This window comes from Cervus canadensis, chromosome 1, assembly GCF_019320065.1.
Source record: "Cervus canadensis isolate Bull #8, Minnesota chromosome 1, ASM1932006v1, whole genome shotgun sequence".
NCBI lineage: Eukaryota > Metazoa > Chordata > Mammalia > Artiodactyla > Cervidae > Cervus > Cervus canadensis.
The window spans coordinates 109,123,547-109,148,573 of record NC_057386.1 but is presented as its reverse complement, the minus strand read 5'-3'; the positions used below and the strand labels follow the sequence as shown (position 1 = coordinate 109,148,573).

Genomic DNA, 25,027 nt, shown 5'->3' with positions numbered 1-25,027 from the left:
ATCAACTATAGGTCAATAAATGTGTGCTTATTCACTCAGTGGTGTTCAATTCTTTGCATCCCCGCGGACTGTAGTCCACCAGGCTCCTTTGCCCGTGGGATTTTCCATGAAAGAATACTGGAGTGGTGCGGGGAGCCGGCCTGCTCAAGGCCCAAAAAGGCCCTGGGAAAGCCTTGAAAGAGGCCATTCCCTGTCCCGTCACCCCATGATAAAGTAGTAAAACATTTGCCGGGTCTCCTTTGTTCTTCCTTGAGAAAAACATAGTAGGACCTTCACTTAGTAGTTTATCTTGGAATGTGAAAAAAGGAATGTAAGCTTCTGCAATCACTTAAGACAAAGAATTGTATTGATGTGACAAAAACCAGATGGCATTTTTATGAACTATGTTTCCTGATTGTACTAGTATAAAGGTAGCTGTTTTACTCAATAAAATCGCTGACTTGCCTCAAGAGCATTTCAGTCCTCTCGACCCCATTCTTTACTATCGGCTTTCTTCTCAGGCTTCTGTGCTGTTGCGATCACAACTTGTTCTCTTTGCCAGCTGGTCCCGGCAGAGTGGGTTGCCATGCCCTCCTCCAGGGGATCATCCCACCCAGGGATCAAAATCGAGTCTCCTGTCTCTCCTGCATTGCAAGTGACCTCTTTACCACTGAGCCACCTGGAAAGCTTGATATGTCAATAAATAAATAAATACAATTCTGAAGAAATACAATAAAAATTCTGCCAGAGCTATGTGACCAGTGTCACTGGGTCCGATGCTGGAATCCTGGCTCTCACAGCAGCAGGACCACGGTCCCCTCAGGACCTGCATCCCACAGGGCCCTGCCCTCTACTTGATGACCTCGTCCCCACAGAGGACACCTGTGCATCTCCGAGAGTCAGAGGGGACCCTGTGAGCAGACAGAGGATGTGTGAAAGAGCTGGGGGAGCGCCAGCCTTTCTCACTCAGCCCAGACAGAGTCTGGGGACCTGCGCACAGGCCTGGGAGTCAGGCCCCAGGAGACTCCTCCTTGGAGCCCAGCTGCTCTCTGCTCAGCAGGGGGCCGGTCCCAAGGCCAGGAGGGGCAGGAAGGAGGTTTGCATGAGTATGTCCCTCCGGAGGATAAGAGAGCCCAGAGGCCCCAGCCCAGCTGCAGGCTCAGAGGCAGAGCTCAGGGCGCGTCCACCATGGCCTGGACCCCTCTCCTGCTGCCCCTCCTCACTCTCTGCACAGGTGCAGCCCCCCGGCCCTGCCCGCAGGTTCAGAACACACATGACCCTGGGCTGGGTCTTCCCCGAACCCAGAGCACAGTCCAGGCACCACCTCAGCGTGGGAAGCCCAGGGAAGGGGGTCCTTCCGGCTCATCCTGTCTCCCCCCTCTCTCCCAGGCTCGGTGGTCTCCTATGAACTGACCCAGCCGACTTCAGTGTCAGTGGCCTTGGGACAGACGGCCAAGATCACCTGCTCAGGGGACCAACTGAATAATCGATATACATCTTGGCACCAGCAGAAGCCAGGCCAGGCCCCTGTGACAGTCATTTATAAAGATAATGAGCTGTCCTCAGGGATCCCTGACTGGTTCTCTTGCTCCAGCTCAGGGAACAGGGCCACCCTGACCATCAGCGGGGCCTGGGCTGAGGACGAGGCCGACTATCACTGTCAGTCAGCTGACAGCAGTGATGATCCTCATGGTGACACAGACAGACGGGGAAGTGAGACACAAACCCTCCCGTCCTGCTCACACTCTCCTCCAGCCCCGGGAGACTGTGGACTCAGCAGGGACAGGCCTGGCCCGGTTCCCCCGGAGCTGAGCCCCCCAGGCGGCCCCTCCTCCCGGCCCTCCAGGCAGGCTCTGCACAAGGGGGTCAGCAGTGGACCATGGGCTGGCAGGACCAGGCTGTACTGGTGTTGGGCCGTGTGGTGACCTGAATGAAGGACAGACAGAGGGACAGAGACCACGGCTCATGGACCCTGGATGTCCATGCGGTGCTGACTGGACACTCAGCAGCCAAATCTCCTGGGTGAATTCAGAGAACAACGCAGCTCCTCGGAGCTTCTCCTGAGCCCAAGGAAGAGAATAAACCAGCCCGGGGCCGGTGTGGGGCCCTCAGGTCCTCCCCTGGGCCCCCCCACCTCCCACAAGTGCTGGAGCCGCGCCAGCTCCCAGCTGTGCCCTCCCTGGGAAGGGCTGTCATTGCAGAGACAGTCCCCCCGCCCAGGCCCTGACCCCTCTCTGAGGGAGACTCAGGTCAGCGATGCCTGAGGCCAGGAGCCCAGGCCCCTGCTCGGGTCAGGATGACATGCAGGCCCCACCCCGAGTCCCCACCTGTCACCACACCGCAGGATGGACCCAGCCAGCCTCCCAGGCTTCCATCCAGAGATCACACTCAGCACCATGCCTGCAGTTCAGAGCGGAGGTCCAAGAATCCAAGAGGAAACACGAGTCAGGAGGGAAGACTCCTGAGGAGGACAGAGCTACACAGAGGGTCTGCAGACTGCAGACATTGCTCAGACCCTGAGGAGCTCGTGTGCGGGACAACGTGACCAGAGGTGAGGACGGAACCTCCAAGGACACTGCAGGCCGATGGGCAGAGACACACGCAGGTCACAGCAGGGCCGGCTGCCCAGACGCAGGGGAGCTCCTCATTAAGGCCTCCGGGTGAAGAGTCAGGAGAACTGGCCCCCGCCCCCCGGGTGTGGGGAAACTTAGCCCAGAGGAAGGGCTGTCCTGACGCATGTAAGAGACTGAAGTAACAAGTGGAGAAAGGACTTTCGTGAGTCCTAGTGAATTTCCTGAAGATAAAACTAAAAGTAAAAAAAAGAAAAATTAGGAAAAATGCAAATATCCCGTATTCAACAAGGAAAGATTCACAGTACCCAATTCCTAACAAAAATTACCTGTAAAGAATCAAGAAAATAGGAGCTATAGTAAGTACAAAATGTATTGATTCAAACATGCTCCGAAATGGCCCAGATATTGTAGTTTATAGTCAAGGGCACAAAACCAACCTTTAAAATTATGTTTATTTTCATTCTTGAGATAAAGAGATTCAAAACACATTAAGTAGACAAAAGAGAGGTTTAAAAATGATCCAGATTGAATTTCTACAAATGGAAACTGCAGTATCTGAAGACTGAACTACTCTAGACAAGATGGACAGCACACAGATGTAGCAAAGTGAAGAGGAGTGAATGATCCCTCCGCCCGTGACCCTGGTCCTCACCACCTTCTTATGGCCTCTCCCTGTGCTTCCAAAGCTGAGACATGGCCTTTCCTAAATGCGCCAGGAGGTTCCCTCTCCTTTATCAAAAAGACAAGTGACCAGTGTAGTGACTTTGCTGTGCTGCCCTGTCTGGATTAAACACGGTTTGAACTGCACATTTAATTTAAAATTTTCCAACACAGAGGGGAGAGTGCTCTGCTTCAGCCAGAGTTCCTGCACATGAGCCTCAACGTGTGAATCTGCTCCAGAGAATAAACCTCAGCAGCTGATTTCCTTTCTTTGCTTCTAGTCATTACACTGTCCCTTTTCTGAGCAGAGACCTCAGGTTCGGGAGGAGGCGACTCTGCCTTCCTCGGCCTGGTGTTCCTCCTGGGTCCGCCTGCAGAGAGCCTCCTGCTTCACTGAGCCCTTGGGTTCAAATGCTCCTGTCCTCCAGAAACACCCCCAGACACCCCTAGAAGTGAATCAGTCCAACATTGTTTCCAGGCAAAGTGGACACACAAGATGAACCCTCACTCGCTGACCATGATAACCCATGTATATATATCTCACAGTTGTTTACAATTCCCTCAGTCTAAAATGAAACATAGGAATTTGAATTGTGAAGTCAATTGACCAAGAAACCAGAAGAAAAACTGGGTAGTGATCACTCACACACTCTTCCATGAACGTCACATGGGTTACATGGTCCCCTGGAGACTCATAGCCTCCCTCTCTCTCTCTCCATGTACATATATACAGAGGTATGTTTGTGTCTGGGAGAATACAAATACACTTTTCCAGTCCACAGCCCCCATTCCCTGATGCCCAGAAGGTCTATCATAGCTGTTAGTTTTGTCCCCATATAAGATCTTCCGGAGTAAACAATAGGGAATCTTCCGGACCCAGGAACTGGACCAGGGTCTCCTGCACTGCAGGCGAGATTCTTTACCAGCTGAGCTACGAGGGATGTGTGTGTGTGTGAAAGTCACTCAGTCAGGGCCTACTCTGCCACCCCAAGGACTATACACTCCATGGAATCCTCCAGGCCAGAATACTGGAGTGGGTAGCCCTTCTCCTCTCCAGGGGATCCTCTCAACCCAGGGATTGAACCCAGGTCTCCCGCATTGCAGGCAGATTCTTTACCAGCTGATTCTTTCCCTTCTGAGCCAGAAAGGAAAACCTACCAGGGAAGCCCCAAGTAAAAGGAAGCTAATCACAAAGATAAGAGCAGAAACCAATAAAATAAAAAAATAAGATGTATTTTTAAAAAGTCAACAAGACAAAAATCTATGAATCTCTGACCCAATGGTTCTTAACAAAAGGTCTTTCCACCCATCCCAGGGGACATTTGTCCATGTCTGGAGACAGTTTTGATCGACACAAATGGAGAGGATGTAGTTGCTACAGGTATGTAGTGAGTAAAGGTTAAATGATGCTGCTAATATCCTCTGTTCATAGGACAACTCCCCACAATAAAGAATCATTTAGCCCAAAATGTTAACTGTTCCAAGTTTGAGAACCTGTTCTCACAGTTCTCTGTTCATATAGTTCCAGCAGAATCAGACAGAGAGGGAAAGCAGGAGGGAGAAGGAGAAGACCAACATCAAGAATGAAAGAGGATCTCTCTGGTAATTTAGCGGTAAAGAATCCACCTGCCAACGCGGGAGACTTCCCTGGTGCGGGAAGAGACATTTCTGGTCCATTGAATCCCTGGTCCCGGAAGATCCACGTGCTGCAGAGCAGCTAAGCCTGCCTGCCACAACTACTGAAGCCTGCGCCTCCGGGAGCCTGTGTGAGAGGCCGCTGCAGTGAGACACCCGTGCTCTGACCCAGAGAGTAGCCCCCATCTCCTCAAGTGGGAAAAGCCCATGCTGCAACAAAGACCCGGCACGGCCAAACGTGAGTAAATAAATGAGTAAAGTTATCATGAAGGAAACCCCAGAGTCATCAAAAGGGTAAGAAGCAAAAATTAACAACTTTGGATCCAATAACTTTGACAACAGATGAAATGGACAAATTCCTTGAAAGAAGTATCAAGCTACTCAGTTCAGTTCAGTTCAGTCGCTCAGTCATGACCGACTCTTTGCGACTCCATGGACTGCAGCACACCAGGCCTCCCTGTCCATCACCAACTCCCGCAGTTTACGAAACTCATGTCCATCGAGTCGGTGAGGCCATCCAACCATCTCATCCTCTGTCATCCCCTTCTCCTCCCGCCCTCAATCTTTCCCAGCATCAGGGTCTTTTCCGATGAGTCAGCTCTTTGCATCAGGTGGCCAAAGTATTGGAGTCTCAGCTTCAGCATCAGTCCTTCCAATGAATATTCAGGGCTGATTTCCTTTAGGATTAACTGGTTAGATCTCCTTGCAGTCCAAGGGACTCTCAAGAGTCTTCTCCAACACGGCAGTTCAAAAGCATCAATTTTTGGCATTCAACTTTCTTTATGGTCCAGCTCTCACATCCATACGTGACTACTGGGAAAAACCATAGCCTTGACTAGACTGACCTTTGTTGGCAAAGTAGTGTCTCTGCTTTTTAACATGCTGTCTAGGTCAGTCAAAACTTTCCTTCCAAGGAGTAAGGGTCTTTTAATTTCATGGCTGCAGTCACCATCTGCAGTGATTTTGGAGCCCCCAAAATAAAGTATGTCACTGTTTCCACTGTTTCCCTATCTATCTGCCATGAAGTGATGGGACCGGATGCCATGATCTTAGTTTTCCAAATGTTGAGCTTTGAGTCAACTTTTTCACTCTTTCACTTTCTTCAAGAGGCTCTTTAGTTCCTCTTCACTTTCTGCCATAAGGGTGGTGTCATCTGCATATCTGAGCTTATAGATATTTATCCTGGCAATCTTGATTCCAGCTTGTGCTTCCTCCAGCCCAGCGTTTCTCATGATGTACTCTGCGCATAAGTTAAATAAGCAGGGTGACAATATACAGCCTTGATGTACTCCTTTTCCTATTTGGAACCAGTCTGTTGTTCCATGTCCAGTTCTAACTGTTGCTGCCTGACTTGCATACAGGTTTCTCAAGAGGCATGTCAGGTGGTCTGGTATTCCCATCTCTTTAAGAAATTTCTGCAGTGTATGTGATCCACACAGTCAAAGGTTTTGGCATAGTCAATAAAGCAGAAATAGATGTTTTTCTGGAACTCTCTTGCTTTTTCGATGACCCAGCAGATGTTGGCAGTTTGAACTCTGGTTCCTCTGCCTTTTCTGAATCCAGCTTGAACATCTGGAAGTTCACGGTTCACACAGTGTTGAAGCCTGGCTTGGAGAATTTTGAGCATTACTTTACTAGCGTGTGAGATGAGTGTAATTGTGCGATAGTTTGAGAATTCTTTGGCACTGCTTTTCTTTGGGATTGGAATGGAAACTGACTTTTTCCAGTCCCGGGGCCACTGCTGACTTATCCAAATTTGCTGGCATATTGAGTGTAGCACTTTCACAGCATCATCTTTCAGGATTTGAAATACCTCAATTGGAATTCCATCACCTCCTCTAGCTTTGTTCGTAGTGATGCTTCCTAAGGCCCACTTGTCTTCACATTCTATGATGTCTGGCTCTAGGTGAGTGGTCACACCATCGTGATTATCTGGGTCGTGAAGATCTTTTTTGTACAGTTCTTCTGTGTATTCTTGCCGCCTCTTCTTAATATCTTCTGCTTCTGTTAGGTCCATATCATTTCTGTCCTTTATTCAATTCCTGGGTTCAATTCCTGGGTCAGGAAGATCCTTTTTAATTACTCTGGGTTTAACTTCTATAGCTTCATTTGTTTAAGATTTTTTTTTTAATAACAAAAGCATTCAATGCTGTGTATTTTTCTCTTGGCATGTATTTAGCGGCATCTCATTAATTTTACACATTGTGTTTCCATCTTCATACAGCTTACATATTAGTTTATAATTTGTTTTCAGATTTCTTCTTTAACCTAGGGTGTCTTAGTCTATTTGGGCAGCTACGACAAACTGCCCCAGACTAGGTGGCTTGTAAACAACAGAAACTTATCCCTAAAGTTCTGGAGGCTAGAAGTCTGAGATCGTGTGGCCAGCAGAGCTGGTCCTGATGAAGGTCCCCTTACATACAGGTTGCACATGGTCAACTTGGTGCTGGGTCCTCACATCGCTGAAGGAGCTAAGACGCTCTCTGAGGCCACTTCTATAAGGGCCCCGATCCTATGTGTAAGGGCCCTGTTAATTAATCACCTCCCAAGGGCCTCACCTCCTAACTACATCTGGGACACTAGGTTTTCAACACATGAATCTCAAGTGGACACAAACATTCAAACCATAGCACAGAGGTTATTTAGAAGTGAAAGTGTTAGTTGCTCAGTCATTTCTGACTCTTTGCAACCCCTCTGTCCAGGGGATTTTCCAGGCAAGATTCCCTTCTCCAGGGGATCTTCCCAACCCAGGGATCGAATACCATCTGAGCCTCCAAGGAAGCCCATTTAGAAGTATGTTCTTTACTTTTTAAATATTTGAGAACATTGTCAGATATCTTCCTCGTCTTCCTATTGTTGATTTCTAGTTTAAATTCACTGTGGCAAATATAATTTTTATTCTTTAATTTTTTAAAAAGCTACTGAGGGAGTCCCCCGGTGGCCTAGTGATTAGGATTCTGGTCTTTCACTTGCCACAGTCTGGGTTCAGCCCCTAGCTGGGGACCTGAGATATTGTTACCATGTAGCATAGCCAAAAACCAGAGAAGTTATTGAGAATTTTTTTTAAATCCCAGAATATGGTCAATTTTAGTGAGTGTTTCACAGGCACTAGGAAAAACTGTGCATCCTGCGGATGTTGGTCAGTGCTCTATGAATGTCAGCTCAGGCGGGCTGTGTTCCTAGTATCCCACGGCACTACCGATTTTTTATTTGTGCTGTTTATTAACAGGTAAGAATTGTTATAATTTCTGTACACTGTTGAATTATCAATTTCCCCTTGTAGTTCTATCAATTTTTGCTTCATGTGTTTTATTTAAATTTTTGTTATTATATGCATATAAGTTGAGAATTTGTCATCTTGAACTTAACTCATTAATAATTATGAACTTTATCCTTGATAATACTCCTTGCTCTGAAGTTTGTTTTGTTAGATATGAAGCGACTTAGGTTTTCTATGATCTGTTTTATATTTTATAAACTTTTCCCATCTCTTTACTTTTAAACTACCTGTGCCTGTATGATGTAAAGGAGTCTTTACAGTCAACATATAATTCCTCAGATTATCTAATCTATATGAAACTATCTTTAAGTTTACTAGCACTTTCTTCTGTCATCTTCAGACTCTTGTTAAGACCATCCAGTGGATGCTTTATTTTAGATATTAATGTTTCAGTTCTATGAGTTAATTTGGTTATTTTCAACATTTTCTGTTTCTCTCTGGCATTCTCTATTCACGTGAGCATATTTTCCTTTATAGTGTCGAGTATAGCTAAAAAGCTGTTTTAAAATCTTTGGAAATTTCATTATATCAGTTATCTCTGGGTTTGTCACCATTGATTGCCTTTTATTTGAACATTGGTTATGTGTTCTTATTTCTTCACATTCCTGGTGATTTTGGATTATATCCTGGACATTGCTAATGATATGGTTTACAGGTTTTGGTTTCTCTTACGTCCCTCTTTAGAATATTGAATTTTTTTGTCAGACAGTTTTCTTGACAGAACTCTAATGATAAACTCTTTGTGTTGCCTGAAGCAGTAGTTCATTTCAGTCACTCTGTCGTGTCCAACTCTGCGACCCCATGGACTGCCGCACGCCAGGCCTCCCTGTCCATCACCAACTCCCAGAGCTTGCTCAGACTCATATCCATCAAGTCAGTGATGCCATCCAACCAGCCCATCCAGTAGATGAAGTGGTAGAAACCTAGTTTATTTCTTCTAGCCTTAATTAGGCTGCTTGGAGCCTTCCGCATGCCTACTTAGTTCAAGAATCTGACAGAGATTTAAGTAAAATTGATGTGCAGAATATATTCTCCTCCACGGCTCTCTCCTTTCTGAGACTTGTTCTTCAATTTCCAGCTTCTGTGGTCCCCCTGAAACTTGTCCTCTGATCATTCATGCCTCTAGGACTATGAATTTTCTGGCCAAGTTTTAGCCACTCTGTCTGGCATAAATTGGGGTTTGCTCTCAGGTAAACAAATTGAGAAAAATGAGAAACTTACTCCATGCCACGTCTTCCTTCCAGGAGTGGCCTGCTATCAAGTTTCCACTCTTTTTGTTTATTCTCCAGTGACTTTGGGTAGTTGTCGTATTTTCTCCAGAGTTCATTGTTGTTTTTTGAAGAATATTTGGCCCAGTAAGAGCTATTCCTCCATTACCACAAACTAGAATTCCATTGCTCTGGCTTGGATTCTTTTAGTATACAAATACAATGGTTTATCCTTGTCCATCATTGACAATTTTTCTATTTATTGTCAAAGATACATCAGATCTTTCAGGAGTCTATTCTTAACTACTCAAAATGACTTAGTATCATCTCCAAATATAAATATTTTGCTTTGTTATCTCCATTCCAAGTTATTTATTAATTCATGCAGTCTTTACAGAACTCTCTTATTCACCCATTTCTATTCAGAGAAGAACTAATTTGTATTTTTTATAAATATACAATTTTATAAATAATTAATATATAAAAATATATAAATAATATATATACTATATAAATTTATAAATAATTTTATATTATTTGCTTCTTATCTCTAGACCCTTTATGAGATAAAACAGACTCTTCACTACAGCCTGACCAGATTTTGAAACTAGCTCATGTAAAACTTTCGAAATTCTCAGTGGACTATATCAACCAATTGTTTACACTTATGATTTTTTATTTCTTTAAGGACAACAATAATTTATCCACAGCATATTTTTAAATGCTTTGCTAAAGAGCTATGTTGCCTCATATGATATTTTAAGGGTTTAATAGTCCAATCCTTTATTAATTATAACTTAATATCAGCTTGTCTAACATAGAAATGTGATGTGATTTTAAATTCTTGGATTCTTTCTGGATTTTTTAAACTAATATTACATTTGTGATTTTCTAGTCCTGGCTACACATCCCTGATTTTATAGCTCGTGACTTTAAGAATGCCATCTGATTTTGGTGATTTAAGCTAAATTTATTTTGCTAATAATAGCTAATGTTTATTGTACATACCTTAGATGCCACACAATGTTCTAAGTGTATGACCTCATCTTATCCTCCAGTTACCCCATAAATTGCCTTCATTTCCGTCTGCAGATATAACCTGTTGGCGCACATCCAAGGTAGTGAACACCATTTGATCTAACGCTTCTGATCTTTCCAACTGAGAGGAAGTGTTGGAACAGTGCATCAACTCTCTCAGTAAGCCTTCAAAACACGAGAATTCTTGACCTGTTTTTCAGATGGCTTCGTCTTTTCCGTGTAGCTAAGTTGCTTCAGTCATCTCTCACTCCGTGAGACTCCATGGACTGTAGCCCACCAGGCTTCTCTGTCCATGGAACTCTCCAGGCAAGAATACTGAGTGGGTTGTCATACCCTTCTCCATGGGATCATCCCGACCCAGAGATCGAACACGCATCTCTTACATCTCCTGAGTTGGCAGGCGGATTCCTTGCCACTAGCGCCACTTGGGAAGCCCCAAACTGGTTCTACAAGACCAATACATTTTCAGTAGTCATGTATGGATGTGAGAGTTGTACCAAAAAGAAAGCTGAGCACCAAAGAATTGATGGCTTTTAACTGTGGTGTTGGAGAAGACTTGAGAATCCCTTGGACTGAAAGGAGATCCAACCAGTCCATCCTAAAGGAAATCAGTCCTGACTATTCATTGAAAGGGCTGATGCGAAAGCTGAAACTCCAAAGCTTGGCCACCTGATGTGAAGAGCTGACTCATGGAAAAGACCGTGATGCTAGGGAAGATTGAAGGCAGGAGGAGAAGGGACGACAGAGGATGAGATAGTTGGATGGCATCACCAACTCGATGGACATGAGTTTGAACAAGCTTTGGAAGTTGGTGATGGACAGGGAGGCCGGGCGTGCTGCAGTTCATGGGATCCCAAAGAGTCAGACACTACTGAATGACTGAAATGAGCTGAACTGAAGATCTTCCAGGTTCCCCCCCTCACATTGGTTATCAGGTCTCTCTGATGCAGCATTTCTCAGCTAAGACTACTTATGACTCCTGGCTGTAGAATCTTTTACAAAAGTTCCACAGAGAGGAGTGTGATCGCTGTAACCAGGAGGACCATGGTCTCTAGTGTGAGAAACGCTAAGTGAGCCCTTCACAGGGACATGAATGCAGAGAGACCGTAATTAGTCAGGCTGAGAAATCAGAGCTCTACAAGAGGCAGCACGCGGCCTGGCCAGCAGGGGGCAGCAGAGCGCGGCCGGGAGCAGCAGGTCAGAGGCTGGGCTGCCCAAGGGGAGCTTCAGGGGAACCAGGCCTGCGGGTCCACAGGTGTCCAAGGATCAGCGCTGGGCAGGAAGCCGGGACGGGACAGGCCGTCCGCTCAGGACTAGTGACCACCTCTGAGGGTCACATCCACAGTGAACCCAGGGCGCCATGCCTCAGTCCACGGCCAGGACGCTGCCAGGCTGACCGCCCCGCTGGGGAGCCCAGGGGAGACCACAGGCCTGGGGGCTTGGGACAGCGGGCATGTGGTCAGACACAGGGAAGGGGACAGTGACCTCCGTCCCTGGGGACGAGTCTGATGTGCAGACGTGAGAAGCCGAGGAGGAAGCGGGGGACAGACAAGGGCTGACGGTGTGCTGACCCTGCCTCTCAGTGAGGGGCCCCAGGGGCTGGATTTGCATAAAGCCAACCCTCGCTGCCCCCCTCAAAGCTCTGAGAGGGAATAAAGGGGCTGGGAGAGCCCAGCGCTGCTGCGGGCTCCGAGGCAGAGCTCAGGGCGCGTCCACCATGGCCTGGACCCCTCTCCTGCTGCCCCTCCTCACTCTCTGCACAGGTGCGGCCCCCCAGCCCTGCCCGCAGGCTCCGGCCCCACAGGACCCTGGGCTGGGCCCGCCCCTAACCCAGAGCGCAGTCCAGGCACAGCCTCAGGGTGGGATGCCCGGGGAAGGGGTCCTTCCTTCTCATCCCGTCTCCCCCGTCTCTTCCAGGCTCCGCAGTCTCCTATGAACTCACCCAGCCGACTTCAGTGTCAGTGGCCTTGGGACAGATGGCCAAGATCACCTGCTCGGGGGACCTCCTGGATGAAAAATATACTCAGTGGTACCAGCAGAAACCAGGCCAGGCCCCTGAGCTGGTCATTTATCAAGATAGTAAGCGGCGCTCAGGGATCCCTGACCGGTTCTCTGGCTCCAACTCAGGCAAAACAGCCATCTTGACTATCGGCGGGGTCCGTGCCGAGGATGAGGCCGACTATTACTGTCTGTTGTCTGTCGTGGGACAGCGGCAGTTACAATGTTCACAGTGACACAGACAGACGGGGAAGTGAGACACAAACCCTCCCGTCCTGCTCACACTCTCCTCCAGCCCCGGGAGGACTGTGGACTCAGCAGGGACAGGCCTGGCCCGGTTCCCCCAAGCTGAACTCCCCAGGTGGCCCCTCCTCCTGGCCCTCCAGGCAGGATCTGTACAGGGGGTCCGCAGTGGACGACGGGCTGGCAGGACATTGGTGTTGATGTGGGGAAACAGGGCCTGAGTGACACAGACACACCCATCCTATCACAGCCCCTGATCTCTCTGTGATGGGCTTGTCTAGGCCATCGCCACCTCTCTGTGGCCCTCAAGTCCTGACCTCATCCCTGAAACTGCCCTGTGAAGTCTGGGATTCTGATGGAAGACCCAGTGCTGTGGGCACCATCGAATCCCCCAGGCCCCTAGTCGACCCTGAGTGCCCTGCCCGCTGCCACTGGACCCAGTGCCAGCTACCTGAGCACCCTGTTGGTCCTAGAATGTTGTCCCTTCACAATCACGCCAATCCTAGAGGATTCAGTCCATCAGTCTTGCGGAGCCCTGCTCCACTAGAGATGACCTTGCATGGCCTGCAGGGCCAGAGCCTCCAGGAGGACCCCCAAAACTCAGTCATAACCCGGGCAGGTCAGAGTCTCCTCCCCTGAGTCTGGCCTCCTGAAATCCCTCCTGACAGCAGGGCCCCAGCTATCCTCCTCCCAGTGCATGTCCAGGGGATGCTGTGACCGCCCAGGGGAGACCACAGAGGAGGCCAGTCCCCAGGGGTCAGCTGGGCTCCCGTCCTGCCCTCTGACCCCCAGGTTAGGACCCAGCCCTCTGTCCCCAGGGATGCAGCCACCAGCTCTGAAAGTCCGACTCAGACCACATGCTCATCCCAGCTCTGACCCTGGCCAGGAGACACCTCAGGGGACCCCTTGGAGCCGAGCCCTGGGTCTCAGAGCAGCCCTGTCTGCGTCCGGCAGCTCTGAGCACTCCTGGGGCCTCTCCACTGCTGGGCTGCAGACCCCCTCCGGCTGCTCGATTCCAGGCAGGAAGCCCCACTCGGGCCTGGACCTGCAGATCCAGGTGGGGCCGGGCAGGTCCGTCCTGAGTGGCGCCTCCGCAGGGATTTCAGACAGACGCTCAGACACTGTGTCCGGGATCACAGCCCCCCACAACCAGCAGGGCCAGGCTGGGGTCAGGGGGCTGACCACACCGCTCCGGGTCACGGCCACGAGGCCTGGAGACTCAGCTCTGTCCCGGCCTGGCTCGGGCTCTCCCCTGCTTCCGGACACACCCGCGGACCTGGGCTGTGAGTCCAGACTCTGAGGAACTCTGGCACTCCCTCCCCTCCTCTCCCCTCCCCCTTCCCCCTCCCCTCCCCTCCCCTCCCCCTTCCCCCTCCCTTCCCTCCCCTCCCCTCCTCTCCCCCCTCCCCTCCTCCCCTCCTCCTCAGTGTCCTCCCCTCTGTCTCCCTGCCGCCCTCCTCTGCTTCTCTCCTCTCCTCCTCCTTCTCTCCTTTCTCTGCCTGTCTCTCTCCCTCATAAGATGTTTGGATTTCTCCCCATGGATTGTATTTAATTTAAAATTTCCTTTATATTTGTATTGTCAACTAAACACAGATGTACAACTTGAGAGTTGCAGGTTAAGTTTTATTTGGGGCAAAATGAGGACTGCAGCCTGGGAGGCAGCATCTCAGAGAGCTCTGAGAGGTATCTGGGGCAGTGGGGAAAAGTCAGTATGTAAGGTTCTGGTGAAGGGGGAGTTCCATACCATTAAGCACTGTTTTACAAAAGCTTTCTTGTTAGTCATGAGGATCTGATGCCACCATGAAGGCAGTTAGTGCTTCTCTAGATATAATGAGATAAAAGGATGGAGATCATAAAATCTGTTCCTAAGAAGAACTATACACAAAGATCTTCATGACCCAGATAATCACAATAGTGTGATCACTCACTAGAGCCAGACTGCCTGAAATATGAAGTCAGGGGGGCTTTAGGAAGCATCACTACAAACAAAGCTAGTGGAGGTGATGGAATTCCAGTTGAGCTATTTCAAATCCTAAAAGATGATAATGTTAAAGTGATGCACTCAATATGCCAGCAAAGTTGGAAAACTCAGCAGTGGCCACAGGCCTGGAAAAGGTCAGTTTTCATTCCAATCCCAAAGAAAGGCAATGCCAAAGAATGCTCAAACCACTGCACAATTGCACTCATCTCACATGCTAGCAAAGTAGTGCCCAAAATTCTCCAAGCCAGGCTTCAACAGTGTGTGAATTGTGAACTTCCAGCTGGGTTTAGAAAAGGCAGAGGAACCAGAGATCAAACTGCCAACATCCACTGGATCATGGAAAAAGCAAGAGAGTTCCAGAAATGCATCTACTTCTGCATTATTGACTATGCCAAAGCCTTTGACTGTGTAGATCACAATAAACTGTGGAAAATTCTGAAAGAGATGGGCATACCAGATCACCTGACCTGCCTCTTGAGAAACCTGTATGCAGGTCAGGAAGCAACACTTAGAAGTGGACATGGAACAACAGACTGGTTCCAAATAGGAAAAGGAGAACGTCCAGGCTGTACATTTTCACCCTGATTATTTAACTTATATGCAGAGTACATCATGAGAGACACTGGGCTGGAAGAAGCACAAGCTGGAATCAAGTTTGCTGGGAGAAATATCTATAACCTCAGATATGCAGATGACACTACCCTTATGGCAGAAAGCAAAGAAGAACTAAAGAGCCTCTTGATGAAAGTGAAAGAGGAGAATGAAAAAGTTGGCTTAAAGCTCAACATTTAGAAAACTAAAATCATGGCATCTGGTCCTATCACTTCATGGCAAATAGATGGGGAAGAAATGGAAACTGTGACAGACTTTATTTTGGGGGGCTCCAAAATCACTGCAGATGGTGACTGCAGCCATGAATTTAAATGACACTTGCTCTTCGGAAGAAAATTTAAGACCAACCTAGACACCATATTAAAAAGCAGAGACATTGCTTTGCCAACAAAGGTCCGTCTAGTCAAAGCTTTAGTTTTTCCAGTATTCATGTATGGATATGAAAGCTGAACTATACAGAAATCTCAGCACCAAAGAATTGATGCTTTTAAACTGTGATGTTGGAGAAGACCCTTGAGAGTCCCTTGGACTGCAAGGAGATCCAACCAGTCCATCCTAAAGGAAACCAGTCCTGAATATTCATTGGAAGGACTGATGCTAAAGCTAAGACCAATACTGTGGCCACCTGATGTAAAAAACTGACTCTTTGGAAAAGACCCTGATGCTGGGAAGATTGAAGGATGGAGGAGAAGGGGACGAAGAGGATGAGGTGGTTGATGGCATACCGACTCGATGGAAATGAGTTTGAGTAACTCTGGGGATTGGTGATGGACAGGGAGGCCTGATGTGCTGCAGTCCATGGGGTCGCAAAGAGTCAGACAAGTCTGAGGGACTGAACAGAACTGAAGAGAATAATTACACTCAGCTCAGGATCGCTCAGTTGGTAAAGAATCTGCCTGTAAGGCAGGAGACACCGGTTTGATTCCTGGGTCGGGAAGGTCCCCTGGAGAAGGGAAAGGCTACCCACTGCAGTATTCTGTCCTGGAGAATTCCATGAACTGTATAGTCCGTGGGGTCGCAAAGACTCAGACAGGATTGAGCGAATGAACTGATCTGAACTGAAGACAGTAATCACAGTCATGCTGAGAAATCAGAGCTCTACTAGAGGCAGCACGCGGCCTGGCCAGCAGGGGGCAGCAGAGCGCGGCCGGGAGCAGCAGGTCAGAGGCTGGGCTGCCCAAGGGGAGCTTCAGGGGAACCAGGCCTGCGGGTCCACAGGTGTCCAAGGATCAGCGCTGGGCAGGAAGTCAGGATGGGACAGGCCGTCCCCTCAGGACACAGTGACCACCTCTGAGGGTCCCATCCACAGTGAACCCAGGGCGCCCTGCCTCAGTCCACGGCCATGACGCTGCCAGGCTGACCGCCCCGCTGGGGAGCCCAGGGGAGACCACAGGCCTGGGGGCTTGGGACAGCGGGCATGTGGTCAGACACAGGGAAGGGGACAGTGACCTCCGTCCTTGGGGACAAGTCTGATGTGCAGACGTGAGAAGCCGAGGAGGAAGCGGGGGACAGACAAGGGCTGACGGTGTGCTGACCCTGCCTCTCAGTGAGGGGCCCCAGGGGCTGGATTTGCATAAAGCCAACCCTCGCTGCCCCCCTCAAAGCTCTGAGAGGGAATAAAGGGGCTGGGAGAGCCCAGCGCTGCTGCGGGCTCCGAGGCAGAGCTCAGGGCGCGTCCACCATGGCCTGGACCCCTCTCCTGCTGCCCCTCCTCACTCTCTGCACAGGTGCGGCCCCCCAGGCGCGACCCCCAAGTGACCAGGGCTCAGGCTGGCTCTGAACGTCAGCTCAGCACAGAGGCTGCCGCAGGGTGAGTGGGGGGCCCAGGAGGAGACCCTCTTTCCACACTCACTCTCTTCTCTCTTCCAGCTCGTGTGGTCACTTCTCAGCTGACTCAGCCACCTGCGGTGTCCGTGTCCTTGGGGCAGACGGCCAGCATCACCTGCCAGGGAGACAATTTAGCATTTCTCGGTGCTAACTGGTACCAGCAGAAGCCGGGCCAGGCCCCTGTGACGGTCATTTATGGGAATAGTGAGCGGGCCTCAGGGATCCCTGACCGGTTCTCTGGCTCCAACTCGGGGGACACAGCCACCCTGACCATCAGCGGGGCCCAGGCTGAGGACGAGGCCGACTATTACTGTCAGTCAGCTGATGTCAGTAGTGTTGGTACTCACAGTGACACAGACAGACGGGGAAGTGAGACAAAAACCCTCCCGTCCTGCTCACACTCTCCGCCAGCCCCGGGAGGACTGTGGACTCAGCAGCGACAGGCCTGGCCCGGTTCCCCCGGAGATGAGCCCCCCAGGCAGCCCCTCCTCTCGGCCCTTCAGGCAGGCTCTGCACAGGGGGGTCAGGAATGGATTTAGGGTTCCCAGGACCAGGCTCCATTGTGTTTTCTTGACAACGGTGTGAAATGTAGAACTCAGGTCTCATTTAAAGACAGGCAAAGGAAGACATATGCCCAATGTGGTGTTTGGTTTTTTTTTCCTTTTTAAAAGAAAGGCTTGGTATTTTTTATTATGTGGGGTTTTAGTTGAGTAAAAATACATTTGATGGTTAGCAACAAATGGGACGGTCTCAGGAGCACTCGCTCCACCATCAGGAGCTGGAAAGAAGTGGAAGCAAAGCAAGGAATTTACGTGATGACCAGAGGTCAGGAGCAGGGAGCTGTGAAGACCACCTCCTGTTTGTGACTGGCTGTCTCCGGATGCATTTCTTAGCAGGGAGGCATTACACTCATGTCTTGGTGTGGCTACGAATTCTTACTCTTGTTTAGTTGCCAGGTCATGTCTGACTATTTGTATCCCATGGACTGCAGCCTGCCAGTTCCTCTGTCCATGGGATATCCCAGGCAAGAATACTGGAGGTGGTAGCCTTTTCCTTCCCCAGGGGATCTTCCCAATCCAGAGACTGAACTCTAGTCGCCCCCTATGCATGGGGTCTGCTGCCTGGCAGGCAGATATTTGACCTCTGAGCCACCAGGGAGGACAGATGGTAATTACACCAACCATTGAAAGAGGAATTACTCACTAATCTTTATCAAAATCTTTCAAACAGTAGAGGAGGAAGGATACTCTCTAGTTCATTCCATAAAGCTGGAATTATGCTTACCAATAAAGACACTACAAGAAAAGAAAATGAAGCCACCAATGCCTTATATACAAGAAAAAATCTTTTAAGGTATTAGCCAACTTAATCCAAAAAAATGTATCAAAATCCAAGTGACATTCACCCCCAGGAATGCAAGTGTGTTTCAACCTAAGACAATCAATCATGAGTATACCACTGAAACAAATTAAAGAGAAAAAGCAGTAAATATCACAAATAGTGCAGAAAAATATTTGCCAATATCTAACATCTTTTCATGACCAAAGGAAAAAGAGAAACAAGACACCAGAAGATTCTGTGTAGAAAGAATTTATCTCAACCCAGTGAAGGGCATTTATGAAAAACCCACAGCATACATCACACTCCATGTGCAGACTGAAAGCGTCCCCACTGCCACTGAACTCTGTCCTGAAAATTCTAGTCACAGCAACTGAGCAAGAGGAAGAAATAATGGCCATCTAAACTGGAAGGAAGAAATCAAAGGGTCTCTATTCTCTGGGCACATAATACAATATAGACAAATTTCAAAAGCCCACAAAAACTTACTCATAACGAATTCAGAAATGCATCAGGGCTCAAGATTCAGATGCAAAAATCATCTGGGTTTGGATGCACCAGCAAACAATTCCATTAACAATAGTATCCAAGGAATCAGCTTAACTTGAGAGATAAGACCTGTTTACAGAGAGTTACAAAGCATCTGGTGATCAAGTTAAATAAGAGCAAATCATATAGAAAGACAGTCTGTGTTTTGGAGACTTAATGTCACAAAGGGGGCAACACAGGGACGCCGCAGGTGGAGCCCTGGGCCTCCTCCTCCAAACAGGTCTGCTCATCATCTCACAGGTGACCTGAGACCCTAAAGGTTGACACTGAGGCAGTCTGAGGGCATGAAGAGAGCAGCAGGTCCTCCCGTGGGACCAGGAGTCAAGGCCCAGGGAATGAGCACGTGGGCAGTGGGTTCTGAATCTGCACCAGGACTGAGGACTTCCGGCCCCTTCCGCAGTCCGTGCAGAGTGGCCACCGGGGGCAGCAGAGAGTCCCTCAGCCCCGCACCTGGAGCTGAGGAGACCTGGGCGTCAGGTCCCCACGCAGGGCTGGGTACCCACACCTCAGGCCGGAAGGACAGGAGCCGGCTTTCTGTGGTGTCGTCCCGTCAGGATGCACAGACTCCACGCTCTTCGCTTGCACTGACAGCCTCTGTCCTTCCTGGAGGACGAGCTCCTCCTTCCCCATCTCTCCCCAGGGGGCTGGGCCCCACAGTTTCCTCTCTTGTCTGCTCCAGGAACACAGAGCCAAGAGATTTATTTGTCTTAATTAGAAACACTATTTGTATTCCTGCGTTTCCCCAGTAACTGAAGGCAACTTTTAAAACCGTATTTCCGGGACTTCCCTGGTGGTCCAGCGGCTAGACTCTGAGCTCCCAGTGCAGGGGGCCCGTGTTCAATCCTGCTCAGGAAACTGCATCCCACAGGTTGCAAATAAAGATCCTGCATGCCACCCGATGCAGGCAAAGAAATAAATGTTTAGTATGCATATATGTCACATGAGGTGTTTTTATAATTTGCAGCCAGTGTTCTTTGTTACACCTAGTCATTCCTTTGAGCACATGATCGGTCGATGGCCCAGACCACACATGGCGACACTGAGGCCCAGCACCCACCGGCTGCCCGGGACCTCATGGCCAAGGGTGGACACCACAGGACCTCAGGGGACCTTTCAGAACTCCCCGTGCTCATGGCAGAGGAGCAGTGTGATCCGTGGCTCCGTCACTCGGGAGCTGTGTCTGGGCTGGGCCCTGCAGCTGTGCGTCACCTGTGGCGTGGGCCTGGTGAGGCTCACCGTCCGGGGGACCTGAAGGGTCAGAAGAACCTTCCCTTAACAGTTCTGGAGGTGGAGCTAGAACCAGACCCACATGTGCACTGCCCCTAAAAACAGTGAAGGATGAGACACTTCAAAGTCCTGGATGAAATTAAGGTCCTTCCCCTGAACCAGGATGGAGCAGAGGAAGGACTTGGCTTCCTGGAAACCCCGAGATCTCCACCATGACTCTGGCCACATTCATGGCAGAGCCCAGGATCCTTCGGAGCAAAGGCCTCAGGTTTCCTAGAAAATACAGACAGTCTCCAGCTCTGAGCTCTCAGTGACAAGGGCTTCTCTCCCAGGAGGGGGGCCAGGACCCAGTCTGGGGTGGAGCTGTCCCCCCAGACCCTGAGACCAGCAGGTGCGGGAGGAGCCCCGGGCTGAGGGGAGTGTGCAGGGCGGCCCTCCCCCGTGTTCCTGGGCTGAGCCTCTCTGACCACACGGCTGCAGGCAGCACCCTGGGCTGGGGCTGATTGGCATCCCCAGCAGCAAGGGGAGAAGACAGGCTGGGAGGAGCCCTGCCCAGCCTGGGCCTGGCGAGCAGACTCGGGGCGCCTCCACCATGGCCTGGACCCCCTCCTCCTCGCCTCCTGGCTCACTGCACAGGTGAGCCCCAGGGTCCACGCACCCCAGCCCAGGACCTGGGGACAGGCCTGGCCCTGACTCTGAGCGCAGCGGGCGCTGACCTCAGGGCCAGTGTGTTTCCTGGCCCTGCTGCAGGGTGGGCAGCTGGAGGGGCCGAAATGCCCCCGCTGTGCTCACTGCTGGGTCAGCCCTGAGGGCTGCGCCTGCCAGAGAAAGGGGAGGGGGGTCTCCTTTCCTCAGAGACTCCGTCCACCAGGACCACGGGCCAGGGGGGCTGAGACTGAGGGCCGGGGGAGCCCTGGGTCCCAAAGACTCTTAGGCACTTAATGTGGGTGAGGCAGGGGGATTCTGCCCCGAGGTTCTCCACCTCCAGCCACCTCTCCTTTTCTCTCCTACAGGCTCTGTGTCCTCCTACGAGCTGACTCAGTCACCCTCGGTGTCAGTGACCCCGGGAGAGCGGGCAGGATCTCGTGTGGGGGGAGCAGCATTGGAAGTGAAAATGATCAGTGGGACCAGCAGAAGCCAGACCAGACCCCTGAGCTGGTCATTTATCAAGATAGTAAGCGGCACTCAGGGATCCCTGACCGGCTCTCTGGCTCCAGCTTAGGGAGCACGGCCACGCTGACCATCAGTGGGGCCCGGGCCGAGGACCAGGCCGACTATCACTGTCAGTCGCGTGACTGCACTTATAACTCTCACAGTGACACAGGCTGGCGGGGAAAGGAGACACACAGCCCCTGCCTGGCCCAGCGCTCTGGCCTCCTCTGAGCAGCTGCAGGTCAGGCCTGAGGCTCAGGCGGCCTCTCTGCTCCTGGCCGGCTCCTCCAGAGCCAGTCGCTCTGTCCTCAGGAAACTTGGATTTTCCTGCTGAAATTGGAGATGTCTGTTCTGAGCTAGGCTGCTGTCAGGGTAGACAGGAAAGGAAAGGGTTAGGGTCTCAAAGGTTCCAGGGCCCCGGGTGTGACCCTGTGTCTCAGGAGAGGCCGTGATGTCACAGGCCGGCAGGGATGCCTCTCCTCCTGGTGGAATCACTGCAGGCGGCCTGGGCGGGCCCCCCTGCTCTCCTGGAGAAGGTGTCCCCTGTCCTGAGGCAGGGCCTGCAGCCTCAGACCTGCCCCTTTCCCCAGGACCCTCCTCTCCTGGGATTTCTCTTCTGAAAATGACAGTCATCGGTCCAGTTCACAGCTCCACGTCCCAGATGCTGGAATGTCCCTTTTATCTGGTTAAATTGTCCCCAGAGAGGGCCCTCCATGTTCCCACCCTCACGTTGCTCGGCACGTCCCTCTCTTCCAGGAGTCGTCAGCTGTGATTCCTTATGACTCCAGGCTACGCCATAGTTTGCAAAACATCCACAGACAGGAGTGTGCTGACTGTGCCCAGGAGGCTGATGTCTTTGGACTATGAGAAATACTAATGGTAGCTCTTCACCCAGACATGAAAACACCCTAGTCAGGAAGTACAGTCATGCTAAGAAATAAGATCTATGACAAAGGCACAACATAGGTTCATATTTTTAAAAAGCCTGTATTAATCTCATTTCAGTTTGTGACTCCTCTTGGGAGATATTATTACCAATCTTGCAGATAGAAGGAATTACAGGACAATGCTCTCAAAATTGTAAACCAACAATTAGAGGGCCAACCAACAATTGTATATCAACACAGCAGATGACTTGGATAAAATGCACAAACTTACAGACACAAACAAGGTATCAAACTGACTCAAAAAGGAAGAGGAATCGTGAGGAGACATCTAATGAGAGCTTAAATCCATAATTAGAAACCTCTGGGGAACGTCCCTGGTGGTCCAGCGGTGAAGGATCCACCTGGCAACGCGGGGAACACCGGTCGACCGACCCGCGATCTGGGAGCAAAACTCATCCTGAGAGGCTGCTGAGCCTGTGCCCACGGCTGCTGAGCCCACGGGCCACAAGCACGCCAGCCTGAGTGCCCTAGAGCCCGCGGTCTGCAACGAGAAGAGCCCCCATAGGCCACAGCGAGAGAAAGCCACACACAGCAACAGAGACAGCACAGCCGAAGGTAAAATTAAAAATCATTAAAATTACTTTAAAAAAATAATCTTCCTAACAAGAAATTCAGTACCGGTGGCCACAGTGATGATTATAGCAGCGATTTAAAGAGGAATTACCGCTAATCTTATGAAACTCTATTAGACAGTGGAAGGATAAGGGAATTTCCTGACTCTATTTGTGAAGATGGTTACCTCTTCCAACCCACTCAAAGACACTACAAGACAAGGAAATGACAGGACAATATACCTTATGTTTATTGATGCAAAAATCCTTTTAAAGGTTAGTGAACAGAATTTAATGCCGTGTTCAAAGGATTGCATATCACAGCCAAGCGTGTCTGTAGCTCTATTGCACACACAGGATAGAAATCCCTTTCTCCAGGGACTGTGTCCTGTCCACAAGAAATCTCAAGATGGAAAGTGCCAGGCCAAGGAGTGTGAGTCAGCTTCTGTTGGTTGGATGGTCTCTTACTCTGGCTTTGGTGAGGTGTCCTCCCCCGCCCACCCCTGCCGCTGCACTCAGGGCTGGCACCTCTGAGAGTCCATGGCTGAGCCTCGTGTCCCCCAGGTCCAAGCCCCAGGGCCACCTGCAGTCCACTGACCCCTCCAGAGATGTCTGCAGGGGTGGGAGTGCTCACTGCCTCCTCCAATATCTTGGCCATGAGACACCTGTCACTCATGACTTCTCAGGAGGATGAGGACCAATCATCACTGCCCAGCAGAGGCAGCAGGGCCTGGCCAGACCCCTAGGGCCCAGCAGCCCCCCAGCCCCACAGATTCTCCAGCATAACCTGGAGCACAGCTCCCCTGGCCTCCCCCACACACAGGCTGAAGGGGCTTCTAGTGAAAGCCAGGATGCGGTGGGGATGGCGCTGAGCCCTGGGGATGCCATAGTTCCTCCCAGACGAGGCCCCGCCCCCCACTGCACGCCCTACCTTGTCAAGCTCTGCCCCAAATGGCCAGAGTCTGAATCCAGGACCCCTGGGCCCCATCCTGGGCTCATCCCATTCTCTCTATTGATCTGGGGACTTGCTCTCAAGTGGGATGCAGCTTTACCTGCTGTAAAATGGGCAGGTAGGTACTAACTTCAAGGATATATTTCCAAATGAAAGTATAAAATGGCCCAATGGGTATTGTTAACTATGGGAGTGATTCAGAGAATTGTGAGGTCCTAGGGTTTCCTGTTGTCCCTAGGCAGGAATCCAAACACAAGGGTTCAGCCATCAGTATGATTTCTGGACAGGTTCCCAGGGGTATCAGCAGGAGAACCCCAGTTTCCTTAAAAAAAAAAAAGGCACACTATGCTAAACTGAAAATGCTACCAATGCAAACTCTGAGGGGTGTGAGATTGTGTGATGACATAAAAAAAAGAGAGAGAAGAGATGACGGAGATGGTGATGATGGTGATGATACTGGTGATGAAGATGTGATGATAAAAATGATGTAAGCTCTTAAATGAACTCAACTGCCAGGAACCCCATTGGCTAACTGCCCTCCTGGGGTGGGACTAGTGCCAACCTTGGTGGACCAATACAAGGAACCCTGGGTCCCTGGGGGATCGCACATGTTGCCGGAACCTTACAGTTTACAGCTAGAGTTATCCTGGACTCTCCACCCCACTGAGAAAGCCAAAGGGACAGCAGGGCCCTTCCCGCCCTGAGACAGGGTTAGAGCAGCGACTTCATGGAGCAGGTGTCCCCTCTGTGTGGGCTGGGCAGGCCAGGGGTCACAGCTGGCCCAGAGGCAGGGCTGCACTCCCAGGTCCACACGCTCTCTGGTGCCAGGGGCCTTGGGGTGACCTGCCTGAGGGGAGCGGCTGCCCTGATTTCCTCCAGCAGCAGAGCGTGGCCAGGGGCAGCAGGTCAGAGGCTGGGCTGCCCAAGGGGAGCTCAGGGGAACCAGGCCTGCGGGTCCAAAGGGTCCAAGGATCAGCGCTTGGCAGGAAGCCAGGACGGGACAGGCTGTCCCCTCAGGACACAGTGGCCACCTCTGAGGGTCACATCCACAGTGAACCCCAGGGCGCCATGCCTCAGTCCACGGCCAGGACGCTGCCAGGCTGACCGCCCCGCTGGGGAGCCCAGGGGAGACCACAGGCCTGGGGGCTTGGGACAGCGGGCATGTGGTCAGACACAGGGAAGGGGACAGTGACCTCCGTCCCTGGGGACGAGTCTGATGTGCAGACGTGAGAAGCCGAGGAGGAAGCGGGGGACAGACAAGGGCTGACGGTGTGCTG

The 25,027-nt window shown here is 50.6% G+C and overlaps 1 protein-coding gene, 1 long non-coding RNA gene and 1 gene segment (V, D, J or C); all 3 read left to right on the top strand.

The window, feature by feature from the left end:
* The window catches only part of LOC122420176, a 224,880-nt gene that overhangs the window by 162,241 nt on the left and 37,612 nt on the right, over window positions 1-25,027 (top strand).
* The window catches only part of LOC122420342 (immunoglobulin lambda-1 light chain-like), a 204,835-nt gene that overhangs the window by 148,532 nt on the left and 31,276 nt on the right, over window positions 1-25,027 (top strand). The window lies entirely within an intron of this gene.
* Window positions 1,127-1,465, top strand: LOC122420479. The gene is made up of 2 exons (XR_006263295.1): window positions 1,127-1,213; window positions 1,369-1,465. It is a non-coding gene; the product is annotated as an uncharacterized LOC122420479 (long non-coding RNA).